General features: G+C 46.4%; 1 protein-coding gene across 4 annotated transcripts in view; it reads left to right on the top strand.

Annotated features, from left to right (window-relative positions):
* PDE5A (phosphodiesterase 5A) overlaps positions 1 to 14,426 on the top strand; it is a 209,258-nt gene that overhangs the window by 55,491 nt on the left and 139,341 nt on the right. The window lies entirely within an intron of this gene.

Here is a 14,426-nt window from a genome sequence, read left to right on the forward strand (position 1 = left end):
TGAACATCAGTATTGTAGCACTTTCTGAGGTTCGGAGACTGGATAGTGGTGAGATCATGGTAGTTGGCTACACCTACTATTTGTCTGGTCACGGGTGGTTACTAACCCAGGGAGTTACTATAGCTGGGTCCAACAAGCTGACTCCGATGGTAATCGAAGTAACACCGATCAATGAGCGTATTATGAGACTAAGGTTTCGTCACTCTCCGGATGTCGGTGTCCCAGGCGAGATACTCTTCTAGTCTTGGGGAATTTCAATGCATTGTCTGGCACTGATAGGGATGGTTATGAGATGTGTTGGTTTCCATGCGTCTGGAACTAGGAACCGGAATAGTATCAAGTTCCTTGACTTTGCAAAATGTTGTGGACTTAGGTTGGCTCGTTCATGGTTTCAGTGCCCACAGACACAGTGGACATGACGCGCTGCTCCGGCGCATGATCCCTCCCATACCTGACCTGTGTTTTTATTGAACTTGGCATCTGCAAAGATTGATGCAGAGCAATATGATGCATCTACATGATCTAGTTTTATTAGCCCCCGTCGGACTTGGTACGAAATGGGGGATTATGGATTTGGTCTCGTCCGCCCTTCCGTACGTCCCTGCGTCCGCAACCATATCTCAGAGATGTATGGACCGATATTGTTCATATTTGGCACAAATACAATGCATTATGGTAATCATATGCACATCATTTTGTTTCGCGATGCGATCAAAGATGGCTGACTGGCAGCCTATTTTAGTTGTAAAAAAATCCCCCAATATTGAACACGTCATCAACAATTTCTTGGATATGCATTTACAGATCTTGTTTAATTTGGCACATAGATAATGAATGATCGGTTACAGATGCACGTCATTTTTTTTCGAGATCAGATCCAAGATGGCCGACTGGCAGCCATTTTGTTACTTAAACGTGTCCCCATCCATTTCTCGAACATGCATGGACCAATTTTCTTCAAACTTGGCACAAAGACAATACATGAGCATACACATATGCAGAATATTTTGTTTTGTAATTGGATCAAAGTTGGCCGAATGACAGCCTTTATCTCCGTACACCAAAATTACTAAAACCACGATGTGGGCCATGACATTTGATCTTTTTCTTCTTGTTGAACTGCGTTTTCAGTAGCGTCGTCAGCCATAGATCAGCACACAAAGGCACAGCACAAGTTACAATGTCAAGAATATGCTACAATGAACCACCTTTAGAGGCCATTTTTCCCCGCAGAGCAGGGGTCAATGCTACAATGATGAAGATAACTATGATGGTGATGGTGATGGTGATGATGATGATGATGATGATGATGATGATATTTCGTTCAGATAGTTTAATTAAAAGACAAATTTCCTTAGTTTATGGATTTTGACAAAACCAACATTATTGATCTTCTTGACATTTCCTTTACATTGAGCCTTATTAAGTCAACTGTGGGTAAATGAAAAATCACAGGTCGTGCCAGGGTCAGGAATAGGACAGGCAAGCTAAAATCGAAACAAATCAGGCCTGAAGAACCTTAAATCATGGAATGACGATATTATGCTGAAATCTACCAATGTTTTCGTTATCAAATGTTTCGTTATCTGTGCTTATTTCTGAAGGTGGAACTAATGTCCAATGGGAGAAAATCGATGAACTGTTGTGAATTAATAACCCTGCACACTTCCTCACTCTCCTTACATTTTAAGTAATCAAGTTTAGTACTCGAAAGTGTTGAAAGTAAGAAATGTTTTTAGGAAAATTGTGCATGAAGCAATTCTTGAATTAACACTTTATTTGCCCAACTCCTCTTCGCTTATGCCACGATGAGGAAGAATGACTTTATATCATCTGATCATGACACAATCAAAAGGTCATCACTGAACATACTATTTACTACTACTACTACTACTACTACTACTACTACTACTACTACTACTACTACTACTACTACTACTACTACTACTACTACTACTACTACTACTACTACTACTACTACTACGCCACGCCATTTTGCTGCTCCTCGAGCCGTGCTATTTTCGACATTTCCATCTCACCCTCTTCCGTTTTCGTTTGTATTTTTGGTTTATTTGGGTTATTTGAACCGAGTTGGTTCATTTTGTTACTTTACTTTGACGTCCCGTTTGAGTTATTAGCCCTTTGTGTTCGGGCCTAGCCGAGGCGTGCGGCCGCACCCGTGTGGGACTAGATTTGCCGCGCCCGATTTGTGGCGTATCACAAACTGTTTTACCTCCTTGTTTTTGCTTAATGACCCTTGACTTTCTGTGCTAAATTTGCATAGTTTTGGCGATTAAGCCGATAAGTTATTTGCTCAACGCGTGTTTGATTATCCTTTTGAGTTAATCTTTAGCATACCGGTACGGACGTGCTAAAATAAGCAGAAGCTCGCGAACGAGCTCATTGATATTTTTTTTCCATTTTCATTTGACGGGAAATATACCGTTAATAGCAATCATGCCTCTGGATGGTACGTGGGCAAGGATGGCCGCTACTACCTCTGGTGCAGGTGGGAACCGCCCTGCCCACCCGTTTAAGGCGTTAACAAGGAAGCACGGGGTGAAATGCGAGTTGGGACAAATCACCCAAATAGAGGCCTATGTGAACGCACTCGCTAGTGTGGTTGATCCAGCAACGATAGTTGCAGCCTCGAAAATGTATGGACAAGCTGTGTTCTTTCTTAACTCAGAGGCTGCAGCAAACAAAGCCATTGAGAAAGGGATTAGTGTGGGAGGACTCTTTGTACAAGTCGAGCCGCTCTCAAGTCTTGGTACAAGGATAATTATATCTAATATACCTCCTTACGTGCCTGACAATGTCGTGGTGCCTTTCCTGGAACGACTGGGAGTGTTGAGATCACCCATCAAGCCTGTGTCTTTGGGCTGTCATGAGCCCTCCCTACAACATGTCTGGTCTTTTAAAAGACAAGTATCCATTGAATTGGGAAAGGAGGCTGAATGTGAGGGGTCGTTTGTTATTCCTTTTGACGGAAAGAATTACAGGGTGTTTTATATGACAAACGAACCCCGTTGTTTTGTATGCAAAGCGAAGGATCACAGGAGAGCAGACTGCCCTACCATCATTAAAGAGGTTGCAGCTCCTCAACGTCCAGATCAGCCTCCAGAGGATCCCAGCGTCACTGTAGGTAACCTAAGAGAGGCGGTTGCTCCTTTGTGCTCGAGGGCAGTGGACCCTCAAGAAAGTTCTATACCAGCTTCTCATCCCAACTCTTCTGCTGCCATAAATCAATGGCAGGCAGTGGGAGCAGGGAAGGCAAAGAGAGCACAGAAGAGGAAATCAGAACCCGCAGAGGATGGGACCACGGAACACCCTGGTACAATTGAGGATGACACGGGAAGTAATGTGTCAAAGGGATTTGTAAAGCCTAGTATTCTGAAGGAGAAAAGAGTGGTAACCCAATCTGAAGAAATGGAAGAAGAAGAAGAAGAGGAATCTATTCATTAAACGACAGGATATGGAGAGTCTTCTCTCTCAGATCCACCCAAAGACAGTTTGAAGAATGAACAGGAAGGGAGACCGTCAGGTAGTAAACCCAGCACGGTAAAGACAAACAACCTAGAGGTATCTGACTTGACAGGGCCAAACGATACTGTGATGTTGGCTCCTGAGAAAATGCATCCAATAATAACAACTGCAACGAAGCTTCAAAATAAACCAGGGATTGAAACATCTACAAGAGCAGTTCTGAACCGAAGGATTAACACCGAAGTTTCAAAGGATTCTGAAGTAGCATTCATCGGTGGGACAGACAGAGAGAGGGAACCAGACACACAAGCATCAATAAAGTTGCTGGCACTGACCGACATCTCAGGTGATGTCACTTCACTCACTGTTGGCGCAGAAAGGGGAATAGTTGAGCACATCTCTATTTTACGACCCCAAAAGGTTGGATCTCCTATACCAACTGAGGAGGAGGCATCCATTCCCACAGGTGTAGCAACATCTGCCGCATCAGAGCGAAAGGAGCGTTCCTCTGCGCCAGAAGATTATGCCAAGTCAGCCTTGAGAGACGACATGGCAGAAGACTTGACACATTGTACAAGTACACCAAAGGAGAAGGATCTTGAACCTCCAGACAGCGATGATGAGGAAAGTATTGGTGATGGGGAAGACTATCAAGGGTCACTGACTGGTTTAGAGACAGACCTACCGGCAGGACGCCATTCCTGCATTCCCAGCCAGGAGATACTCGAGTTCCTGGAACAAAGCTTGCATAGCAGGAAGAAAGTGGAAAATGCGCTGAAACGGTGGAAAGATTATGACTTGCTAGTGCATTCCTTGTATGCACTAAGGAGAGAGGGACATAAAACAAGGACTTCAGGCTCGGCCGAACAAGCCCGAGTCAGGAAGTTTCTAGCAAAGTTGTTGAGTTACGGGCCTGAATATAAATTCGTTTAGGAGGATGAATTTCACAGAAACAAAACTCTCAATACAATAATGACATCAAACTTACGAATAGGATCATTGAATGTCAATGGCTGTAAGGATGCATTCCGTGTGCACCAGGTATTGTCATTCTGTGTGAAGGAAAAACTTGAAGTAACCTTTTTGCAGGAAACCCACACGACCCCAGAGGCTGCATCCCGATGGGAAAACCAATGGGAAGGCTTGGCCTTTTTCAGTCACCTAACGGACACATCTTGTGGAGTGGCTACCCTCTTTTCACCAAAGAGGAAACCTGAAATACTTGTCGTAAAGGAAGCCAGTGTGGGGCGGCTGCTACATATAAAAGCAAAGTTTGAAGAATTTGTTGTCAATTTCGTCAACATTTATGCACCTTGTGTAGGAGTTGCAAGGGGGATTTTCTTCAACCGGTTGCAGAGATTCATGCTCACCTTGCCTGGTGAAGAGTGTGTAATTCTTGGAGGAGACTTTAATTGCACTCTAAACCCCTCCCTTGATCGAATAGGTCAGGAGCCACATAATCCCTCTGTAAGAATATTACAACAAACCATAACACTGTTAAACTTGAGGGATACTTGGCACATACAACACCCCACAGACAGAACATTCACGTATACGAGTATCAGAGGTGGTCATATATCACAATCCCGGCTCGATAGAATTTACGTGTCTCACCGTTGGTGTAAGAGTGTCAGTGACTCCGGCATAAAAGTTGCCCATTTCACAGATCACAACTTGGCCTGGATTAAGTTTTCCCTGGCGGAAACAAGGCGAGGCCCTGGCTTGTGGCACCTGAACAATGCTTTAAGTCAGGATGAAGCCTTTTTGTCAATCTTTTTGAATTTTTGGCAAGCCTGGAGGAATAAAAAAGGAGATTTTTGCTCACTTGGATTCTGGTGGGATGTAGGCAAGGTACGATTGAAATTGCTGTGTCAGGAATACTCGTATGGATCGAGCAAAACACTTGGGTTAGGGATCAAAAGACTGGAAGAGGAACTGCTGCACCTTGAGAAGCACCTGGCCACACTTACCTCTACTGAACTGCAGGCATACCAAGAAAAAAAGAGCACCCTTAAAGCATGTAGTCGTGTGAAGGCACGAGGGGCATATGTGCGCTCTCGTTTGCAGTTTATTTCTGAGGATGAATATGTCCTGAATTATCTCAAAGGGGTGGAAAAACGCAATGGTAAATTCAGGGCTATAGCGAGTGTTCTCGCAAAAGATGGTCTCTTGCTCAATGGCTCTGAGGGTGTTCAAAAACGAATTAGAGCCTTTTACGCTCAGCTGTATTCGGGTAAGAGCACAGATGCAGGTGCAGGTGGCACTTTGTGGAGTAGTCTTCCTGAAGCCTCTGTAGAAGACCGGGAGCAGCTGGAGACTCCATTATCTCTGGAAGAATTGAAAACCGCCCTGCACAGCCTATCAAGAGATAAAGCCCCTGGCATGGATGGCTTATCATGTGAATTCTATACAAAAGTATGGGACTTGGTTGGACCTGATTACCTAAGCGTAGCTCAGGAAGCATGTGATACAGGTATAATGCCCCTTTCTTGGCGTCGAGCGATGCTGGTCTTGATTCCCAAGGAGGGTGACTTGAGAGACTTGAAGAATTACTGCCCTGTGTCTCTGCTGTGTGTGGATTATAAGGTCATGGCTAAAATGTTGTCACTCCGTCTCGGACCAGTCCTGACAAAATTAGTCAGCCCGGACCAATCTTATGCCATTCCAGGCAGGACAATACATGACAACATATCCCTTGTCAGAGACCTGATACAGTATGCGGACATGACTCGGACTCAAGTCGGATTTCTTTCCTTGGATCAGGAGAAAGCCTTTGACCAGATGAACCATGAGTATCTGTTTGAAACCTTGCTAACATTTGGGTTGGGGAGGAGATTTGTAGGCATGATTCAGACGTTGTACATGTCGGCAGAATGCCTAGTCAAAGTCAACGGTTTCTTGCTCGCGCCCTTTCCATTTGAGAGAGGAATAAGACAAGGATGTCCCCTGTCTGGCCAATTATATTCCCTATGTATCGAACCCTTCCTTTGTTTGATGAGAAGAAGGCTAACTGGCATTGTGGTGCCACACAACACGGTCAACCTCAAACTTTCTGCATATGCAGATGATGTTCTCGTGTTTGCCAGTAATGCAAGGGATATGCAAATAGTTTATGATTGTCAGCAGGTCTATTCAGCAGCATCGTCTGCTACAATCAATTGGAGGAAAAGCTCGGGGCTTCTAATTGGACAAATGCAGGTAAAGGAGTTAACAACACTTTTTCAGAAATTGACCTGGAGTCGCAATGAGCTCAAATATTTGGGGGTGCACTTATCCACTTCCCATGGGTTCTCACCACTCATTAACTGGAACACTTTAGGGGACAAGATCGAAGCAAAGTTGAGAGACTGGAGTGGACTACTAAAAGTCCTGTCTCTGAGGGGAAAAACACTCCTTATTAAACAGTTTATAATTCCGAAGTTAGTATTCAGGCTCTCTTGCATAAGCACTCCAGAGGAGTTTCTGGTTAAGATGCAGAGGAAGCTACTGGACTACTTTTGGAATGGTAAACACTGGGTTTCCCTGGGCATTCTGAGCTTGCCTTTTTCAGAAGGTGGACAGTCTTTTCCCTGCCTTCGAAGCCACTACCACGCATCCAGGCTGAAGACCATACAACGTTACCTACATGTGAACCCTGCACCGCAATGGTGCTCACTGGCATCCAACTTCTTCAGCAAAGTGCTCAATCTTGGGTACAAAAGGAATCTTTTCATCATTACATCTCGGAGCCTGTCTAGTGCTACATTGCCTCCTTTTTATCAAGAAATGCTGAAGGCTTGGAATGTAGTCGACGTACAAAGAACAGTTCCTTATCCAGGCCCAAGGACCTGTTAGAAGAACCGCTCATTCTCAACCCTCTTCTACAGGGCCCAACTCTGGCTTCCTTTTCAGTAAGAAGGAGCCTCTTAGCTGGTAGCATATCCACAGTGGGAGACCTTCTGAACGATGGTAAGAGAACGCTTTTACCCAAGGAACTCGCAGCGAAAATGGGCCTGAGGACAATCAGGATCCCCTCCAGGATACTTGAAGAGGTCAAAAGCTCCTTGCCTCCCGATTGTCTGGAATATCTAGAGAATCCCAAAGAGGGTCCAAAGAGGGTCCACAGATGTCCATCGGTAACTCCATGGATTTTAAAATCCGACCACGATGTTGCGAGCTCTCTCAGCCAATACCTGCAAACAATATGAGTAAGACCCCTGGCACAGTGGAAATGTCGTTCTGTGGGCTATCAAGGAAAAATATATACCTGCTAGTGATCCACTCGCTCCATTATATAGCTCTTGCAACCCGACTGGATACTCCCTGGCGTGAGATTCTTCCACTTCCTTCGACTGTTCATCCACGTTGGGATTCACTCTATCTCTACCCAACGCCAAGAATGATGGCAGACTTAAGTTGGAGGTTGCTACATGGTGCACTGAGCTCTGGATCTATGATGCGGCACTTCACTAACGTCTCAGAGGATTGCTGCTTTTGTGGTGAAAGGGAAACTATATTTCACATATACCTTCAATGCCACCGTCTTGAACCAGTGTTCTTACTGATGAAAAATCTTCTCTTGCGCTTCTGGCTTCACTTCTCTCCAACACTTTTTATCATCGGGCACCCGGTAAAGAAACTAAGCAAGTCACGAGATCTCCTTGTTAACTTTATTTTAGCCTGTGCAAAAATGGCAATATATAAAACCAGGAAGGCAAAAATTGAGAAAGATGTGGTGGAACACAGTTCTGTATGTCTGAAGGGCTTAATACGCTCACGCATTATTTCGGAGTATAAGGCGGCAGAATATAGTAACACTGTTCAAAAGTTTAAGGAAACCTGGACTATAAATGATGCACTTTGTACGGTCTCCCCACAAGATATTTTGCTCTTATTTGTATAAATGTGTTATTTGGCATTCTTTTTGGTGTTCTTTGGCGTTCTTTTTTTTTTTTGGTGTTCTTTGGCGTTCTTTTACCTTCCCCTTATCTGTCTTGGTGGTGCTTTCTCTTCAAAATGCTCTACCTTGTCTACTGTAGTTCAAACCATGGACTTGCAGAGATGAGGAATTGAGCGACATTAAACTGGGAACATATGTTTGCCTGAGCTTGCATGAGCTCTGAACGCAAATCTCTGTAACCTTTCCAACAAAAGCACTACTACTACTACTACTACTACTACTACTACTACTACTACTACTACTACTACTACCATCATCATCATCATCATCATCATCATCATCATCATCTTCATCTTCATCTTCATCTTCATTTTCATCATTCATCATTCTTCATCCATCCATCCATCCATCCATCCATCCATCCATCCATCCATCCATCATTCATCCATCATCCATCATCATCGTCATCTTATTGCAGGGTTAACTAAGACGTAAATTTGACAAGTCTTTCACAAGCCAGTTAGCTTTGTCTGGAGCTAATTTGGGCAGGAATTTCTCATTCGTTCAGGGTGTCTTTAAAGTCTACCAACGAATGCTAAAAATGTGACAATTTGTGCTGCACCGTTCTGCTTGCGAAGCACCAGTCCTTCAGTTTATCGTCGGGTCGTGAATCAAACGCAGATGAAACAGCTCAAAAGTCAGTGCACCATCTCCTTACCAACCTGTCATACAAAGACTGCAGTGTTTCTAAAATACCTTCTACATACCAAGCTCCTATGCTGCATGACATGGGACATTTTCAAAATAACCTTTTTTGGGGTTGTGAAGTTTACAAAAAGCATATTTATGTTTACTTTCCTACACCAACATATAAAACCAATCAACCAAAAATTAAGATTCCATAAAGTACTTTTTTCAGTACACTATACTGTCTAAAGTAATTACACTGGTCTAATATTGCACATGTGTGCATGTGCGTGCGTGTTTTTGTGTATGCATGTCATTTCCAGACCGGGGGGACTCGTTAATTGCATTGAAACATGGTAGAGGGACCATTTTGTTTTTATCCTGGTAGGGTGCCAGTCCTTTGATGCAGTGTCTCTTGGGCAACCACGAGACGCTGATTGGCAGAACCCCAACAGCTGGTTAGAACAGGAATTTGTAATTTGTTCATGTTGCCGCAGTTGGTTGCCAACTCTTTGGGAAAGACATCTTTAACATTCACCAATACTGGCAGACGGGTCACAAGTTTAACGATCCAATTGACCAGCTACTCTTTGATGGCCAGCTACTCTTCCTTTCATCCGTTACAGGTTTTTGGTTACCATGATAACGTGTGAAGCACTGAGTGCATTTCTACCAAACTTGGCACAAGTATGGGCCGCAATACAATGATAAACTGATTAAATTTTGGGTTGAGCAGGTCAAAGGTAATGTTCCCATTGAAAATACTCTAACGGATTTGGGAAACCCTGCACTTGGTGTAATTATTGTAAATATCACCCTCTGTAAATAGTAATTCTTTGTAAATACCTCCATCAATTGGTAAAGGTCAAAGGTCGTCCCTTTAGCTAGTCCATCGCATACACGTAGCAAATCATAGGCTTCCCTCAATAGTTATTTCTTTATTCTATGTCAGTATAAGGCTCTGTGTTTTCTACTAGTTCATTGCATTGCACCGAATCAAATAAGATAGATCCCCTTTCAATTGCCCAAAACCTCCATTGCCAATCGCATTGCTTTATTGCCAACTGCATTTGCCTCCATTACGGCCTGGTCAACTCGGAGAAGAAGGGTGTGGCCCCACCTCGTCATCAGAAGGAGGAGTGAGCCAGCCCCCGATCAACCAACCAAGCATGAGGGGTTTGGCCTGAGAGGGCCGAGGAAAGAAACTTCGAGGAGGTTCAAGAAGATTCTAGGGGCCTATAAAACCCGTTGCCTCAGCCCCCACCGAGAGAGATGCGTAAGGGGCCAGATGAGAGAGAGAGTTCTGAGGGAGGTGTGCTGGACCAGAGGCAGATTCTGTGGAGTGTAGAGAGAACTTCGGAGATGCAGGAGGCGGAGGACGAATAAAGAAAGCTGCCGGTGTGAAGCCGAATACGTGGAGCTGCCGGCTCCTCGCTGCCAGCCCGGAGCGGAGCTGTTTCCCGGGATTTTCGCCTCGACCCCAAAAGTGTGGATCGGAGCGCGCGCTTGGAGCCGGACCTCAACGCCTACCATCTGCCTGGCCCTTTCTCTGCCGTCCCAACCATCGATCCCTGGCATCCATCTTCCCCAGTCGTGTGAGTCTGCTCGTCGTCTGTCCTCTGTGTTGTCTGGGGTTTATAAGTTAAGCTTGTTTAAGGAATTGCTCTGTGTCCTTCTGCTCCTTCCATTTCCCTGTAAATTACATTTCTTATATTTTCTTCTCTTTGATTGTGATTGTGAAAATAATTAATAAATATCTGTTCTTCCTACCTTCGTCTTCTTCTTCATGCTCGTCCGATCGTCCCTGTCTTTTACCCATTGAACACCTGTGGCACGATTTGGCCAACGCTCAGAATCGGGTTAGTCCTTGATAAATGGCTCGAACTTCGGGTTGCTAAAACCGCTCGGCAACTCGTCCATCTAAAACCGTGGTTCGAGCAGAAGTTATTCCCTCGTTCCCGGCTGGCGGTAGTAATTAGGTACGTAGCGAACCCCTAGGCCTAACAAACCCTACCTACCATCGGTCCGGGAAGGACAATGTAGCTTCAGGATCGGCGACGGCCAGTATAAAGGACAAGGGGTTAACCCCCCTTGGCAAGGGGAGCACCGTCGTCCCAGATCCGTAACAATTGGTGTCGAGGAGTTGGGATTTGGACCCGAACCAAATTTTTAACATCTAGAAATTTGGTCGAAATTATGAGCGGCGGAAATTCTGTTTAAAATCCAAATTAAATCGCGCCATGGATAATCAAGGCGACCGGATGCCGGTGGGGGTAGAAGAAGAAGGGTTAGAGGCAACCCAGGATCCCGGGGAGGAATGGGAAGAGGAAGGCAATACGCATTGGGTAGCGGAGGTTTCAGACGCACAAAATGGTGGCCTCGCGCACGAGGTTAGGGGTGCACAGAGTGGTGGCGCCGCGGAGGTCGAGCCCGCGGTGGCGGCTGGGGCTGCTGTGCCAGTCGGGTTTGATTTTAGGTTATTCCTGACCCAACTGGATGCAAAGATGGATAAAATGAGGGACGAAGCGAGGGGTACTAGTGCCCAAATTGGGGACTTGGGCAATCAAATTGGGGAATTGAGGAATGATATGGGAAGCCAAATCGGGGGGCTCGACGGCAAAACCGGGGGGCTAGAAGCCAAATTTGAGGGGTTAGACAACAGGTTGGAAGGGCTAGAAGGTAAATTAGGGGGCTAACTGGAGGACATGGGTGACCAAATCGGGGAAGTAAACGAGGGATTGGCGAGGGGGCAAGCCACATATGAGGTAAGGGAAGCGGAGAGGGACAGAGACCGCAGGTTGGTCGAGCAGGTCCCAGGGGTACGTGACGAGGTAAAGCGGGTCGAGAAGCGCTGGTTGAGCGAGGCGGAGCAAAGCGCGGGTAAAATGAGGGGTATAGAGATCGCGACCCGGGGTATGGAAAAGCCGGCGACCGCTGAGGTAGAGGGAATTTTAATAAAGCCAGCGGTCGTCGAGGTGAATAAAGAAAAAGAAGTAGTGGGAATTGAAATTGGAGAGACCGGGGGCTTAGAAAAGCACTCGCGGCAGGGAGGAATGGAAATTGTACAAAGTCTGAATTCGCATCGTGATGCTGTGCTTACTCCTTATAAAGATTTGCAGGTGTCGGAGTGAGGAGGAAGAAGAATCCCCCAGGTGAGAAGGGCTGTGTATGGTGCTAAGAGGTTTTTCGGCAAAGTGTTTGGCGCAAAAAGAATTGTCGCGCGATTGGGGTCGATATGACACCCGGGCGTTTGTGGGAGGTCCGTGGTGCACGAAAGAATGGCACTCGTGTGAGGAAAAAGTGTGCGTCGGCGAGTGAGTGTGTTCTAAAGTGTGGGAGTAAAACCGAGTGCGAGCGGGAATGCACGTCGGAGTGTACGGAGTGTGACACAGAGAGTGAGAGCGATATGGAGTGTACGTGCGAGGGTGAGAGTGACCCGGAGAGTGAGTTGGTGGAGGAGCGGGTGCGACGATGCACGCTTGGGATGGACGGCAAGAGTGTGCGAGAAAGCACACCTGAGTTGGTTGTGGCGCGGGTGCGGGAGAGCCCATTGAAGCTCGTGAGTGGATGGATGCGAGAGTGCACGCCCATGGTGAGTGTTACGGAGGACGTAACGGAGGAGAGGTGTGGAACGAAGTGTGCGAACGACGAGTGTGCGCAAGAGGGTGCACGAGAGGTGTGGTGTGTAACAGGGAGTGCGGTGGTGGAATGGACGGAGTGTGTGGAATGTACGGGCGGCGTTGGAACGCCGGGCTTGGTGAGTGTAAAACGGGTCGCGTATGCGTGTGAGCAGGCGAGTAAGGCATCGACGTTAAATGGGGCAGCGTTTAGGGCGACGGATAGCCGACGCGAGCACTCGGTGCGCGGTGCGCTTTGTTGGATGCGAGGCTCGGCGCGGATCGGTTCTGCGTCGCTTCTCTTCGAAGCGTCATGCACGATTCGGGCCTGGCCCCGCCCCGCACGGTCAAGTCTAGGCTTTGCCGGGCAAAGCGACCGGTCCGGTTCAAGGGCAGGTAGGAGGGACCGGAGCGGCGCCCCCTTGTGGTTGCGGCGTTCCGGCCGGACGGGATCGGGCTGGAGACCGAAAGGTTCCGCGCCGAGATGGTGCGTGGAATCTCGGCCCGAGCATGCCGCCTCCGTTGAACCAAATGCTGGACGGACTCAACCTGCAGGCGACAAAACCACCCGCGTTCATTGCTCGGCTTTCCGAAGCTGGGCTTTGAGAATGTAACGACGTACAGAGGCTCGGAATAATGGACGAGTAGGAGTAGGAAATTGGTGATTGGCAAAAATTGATGAGCAAAAATTTGATTGGCAGATGATTGGCAAATTTTGGATTCGCAAGAATTGGAATTTGATGGGCAAAATTGATAATGGGAGACGCCCGAGGTGGAGGGATGGCAAATCCACCATCCCTCACGGGGCACATGAGCACTAGTTATGGGGTTTATGGCAGTGTAAGCTCGCTGAGGGAGGGTTTGGATAATGTATAGGGACTTAGAAATGACAATATGTAACGGTAGAGGTAAGTAGCGACATTGTACAGGTAGTCGGGGACGTAGAGAGGTTAGAATGGATTATAATGACGTGGTATGCGCAATAGTATAAGGGGCGATTAGGAAGCGCGAGTTTTAGAAGGGCACCAGGTAGCTTAAATGATGCCGTATGTGTGAGAATCTTGATGTTGAGCAAATGAGCAATTGAGGGGCAATGCTCGGGAGAGATGTGTGCATGAGCGTGGGAGAATTTGGGTGCCTGAGGCAATGGTAAGGAGAGTTAGAAGTGTATGGTGAAAAGTGCGAGTGTGGGTTGTATTGAGCGTGGAAGTGTATGGAGCAGTGTATCTATCTATAATTCCAGTAATCTCTGTGTGTATGTCTGTGTGTCTGTGACCGCTGTTTCTCGACAACCACGGGTCCGATATACTTTAAACTTGCCAGGTATATTTCTGGGGACCTGAGGATGTGCCTTTTCAAGGTTTCATATTAATCGGAGAAGTAGTTACCGAGCTATGTCCAAAAAACGATTCAACCAATCAGAGAGCAGCGAGCTATCACGTGTGCCGAACGTGCCGAACAGACTCTGCCTCGGACGGCACATTTGAGAGCGTATTCATTTATTTCACGTTGGCAAACTATGTTGGCGTTAAACTATGTTTTAAAACTAATTAAAACTAATTTGCGATTCTTTCGCTTTCCTGCGCGTTTGTGCACGCTATGGCGATTTCTTTACCAAACTCCGCAAGCCGTTCGCTTTGGACCAAACCATTTCATGTAAATAGAGGGGGGGGATTGTCACCGTACTCGCAAGCCGTTCGCTTTGGACCAAACCATTTCATGTAAATAGAGGGGGGGGATTGTCACCGTACTCGCAA

Source organism: Myxine glutinosa, chromosome 8 (assembly GCF_964187855.1).
Source record: "Myxine glutinosa chromosome 8, kmMyxGlut1.1, whole genome shotgun sequence".
NCBI classification, from domain to species: Eukaryota; Metazoa; Chordata; class Myxini; order Myxiniformes; family Myxinidae; genus Myxine; species Myxine glutinosa.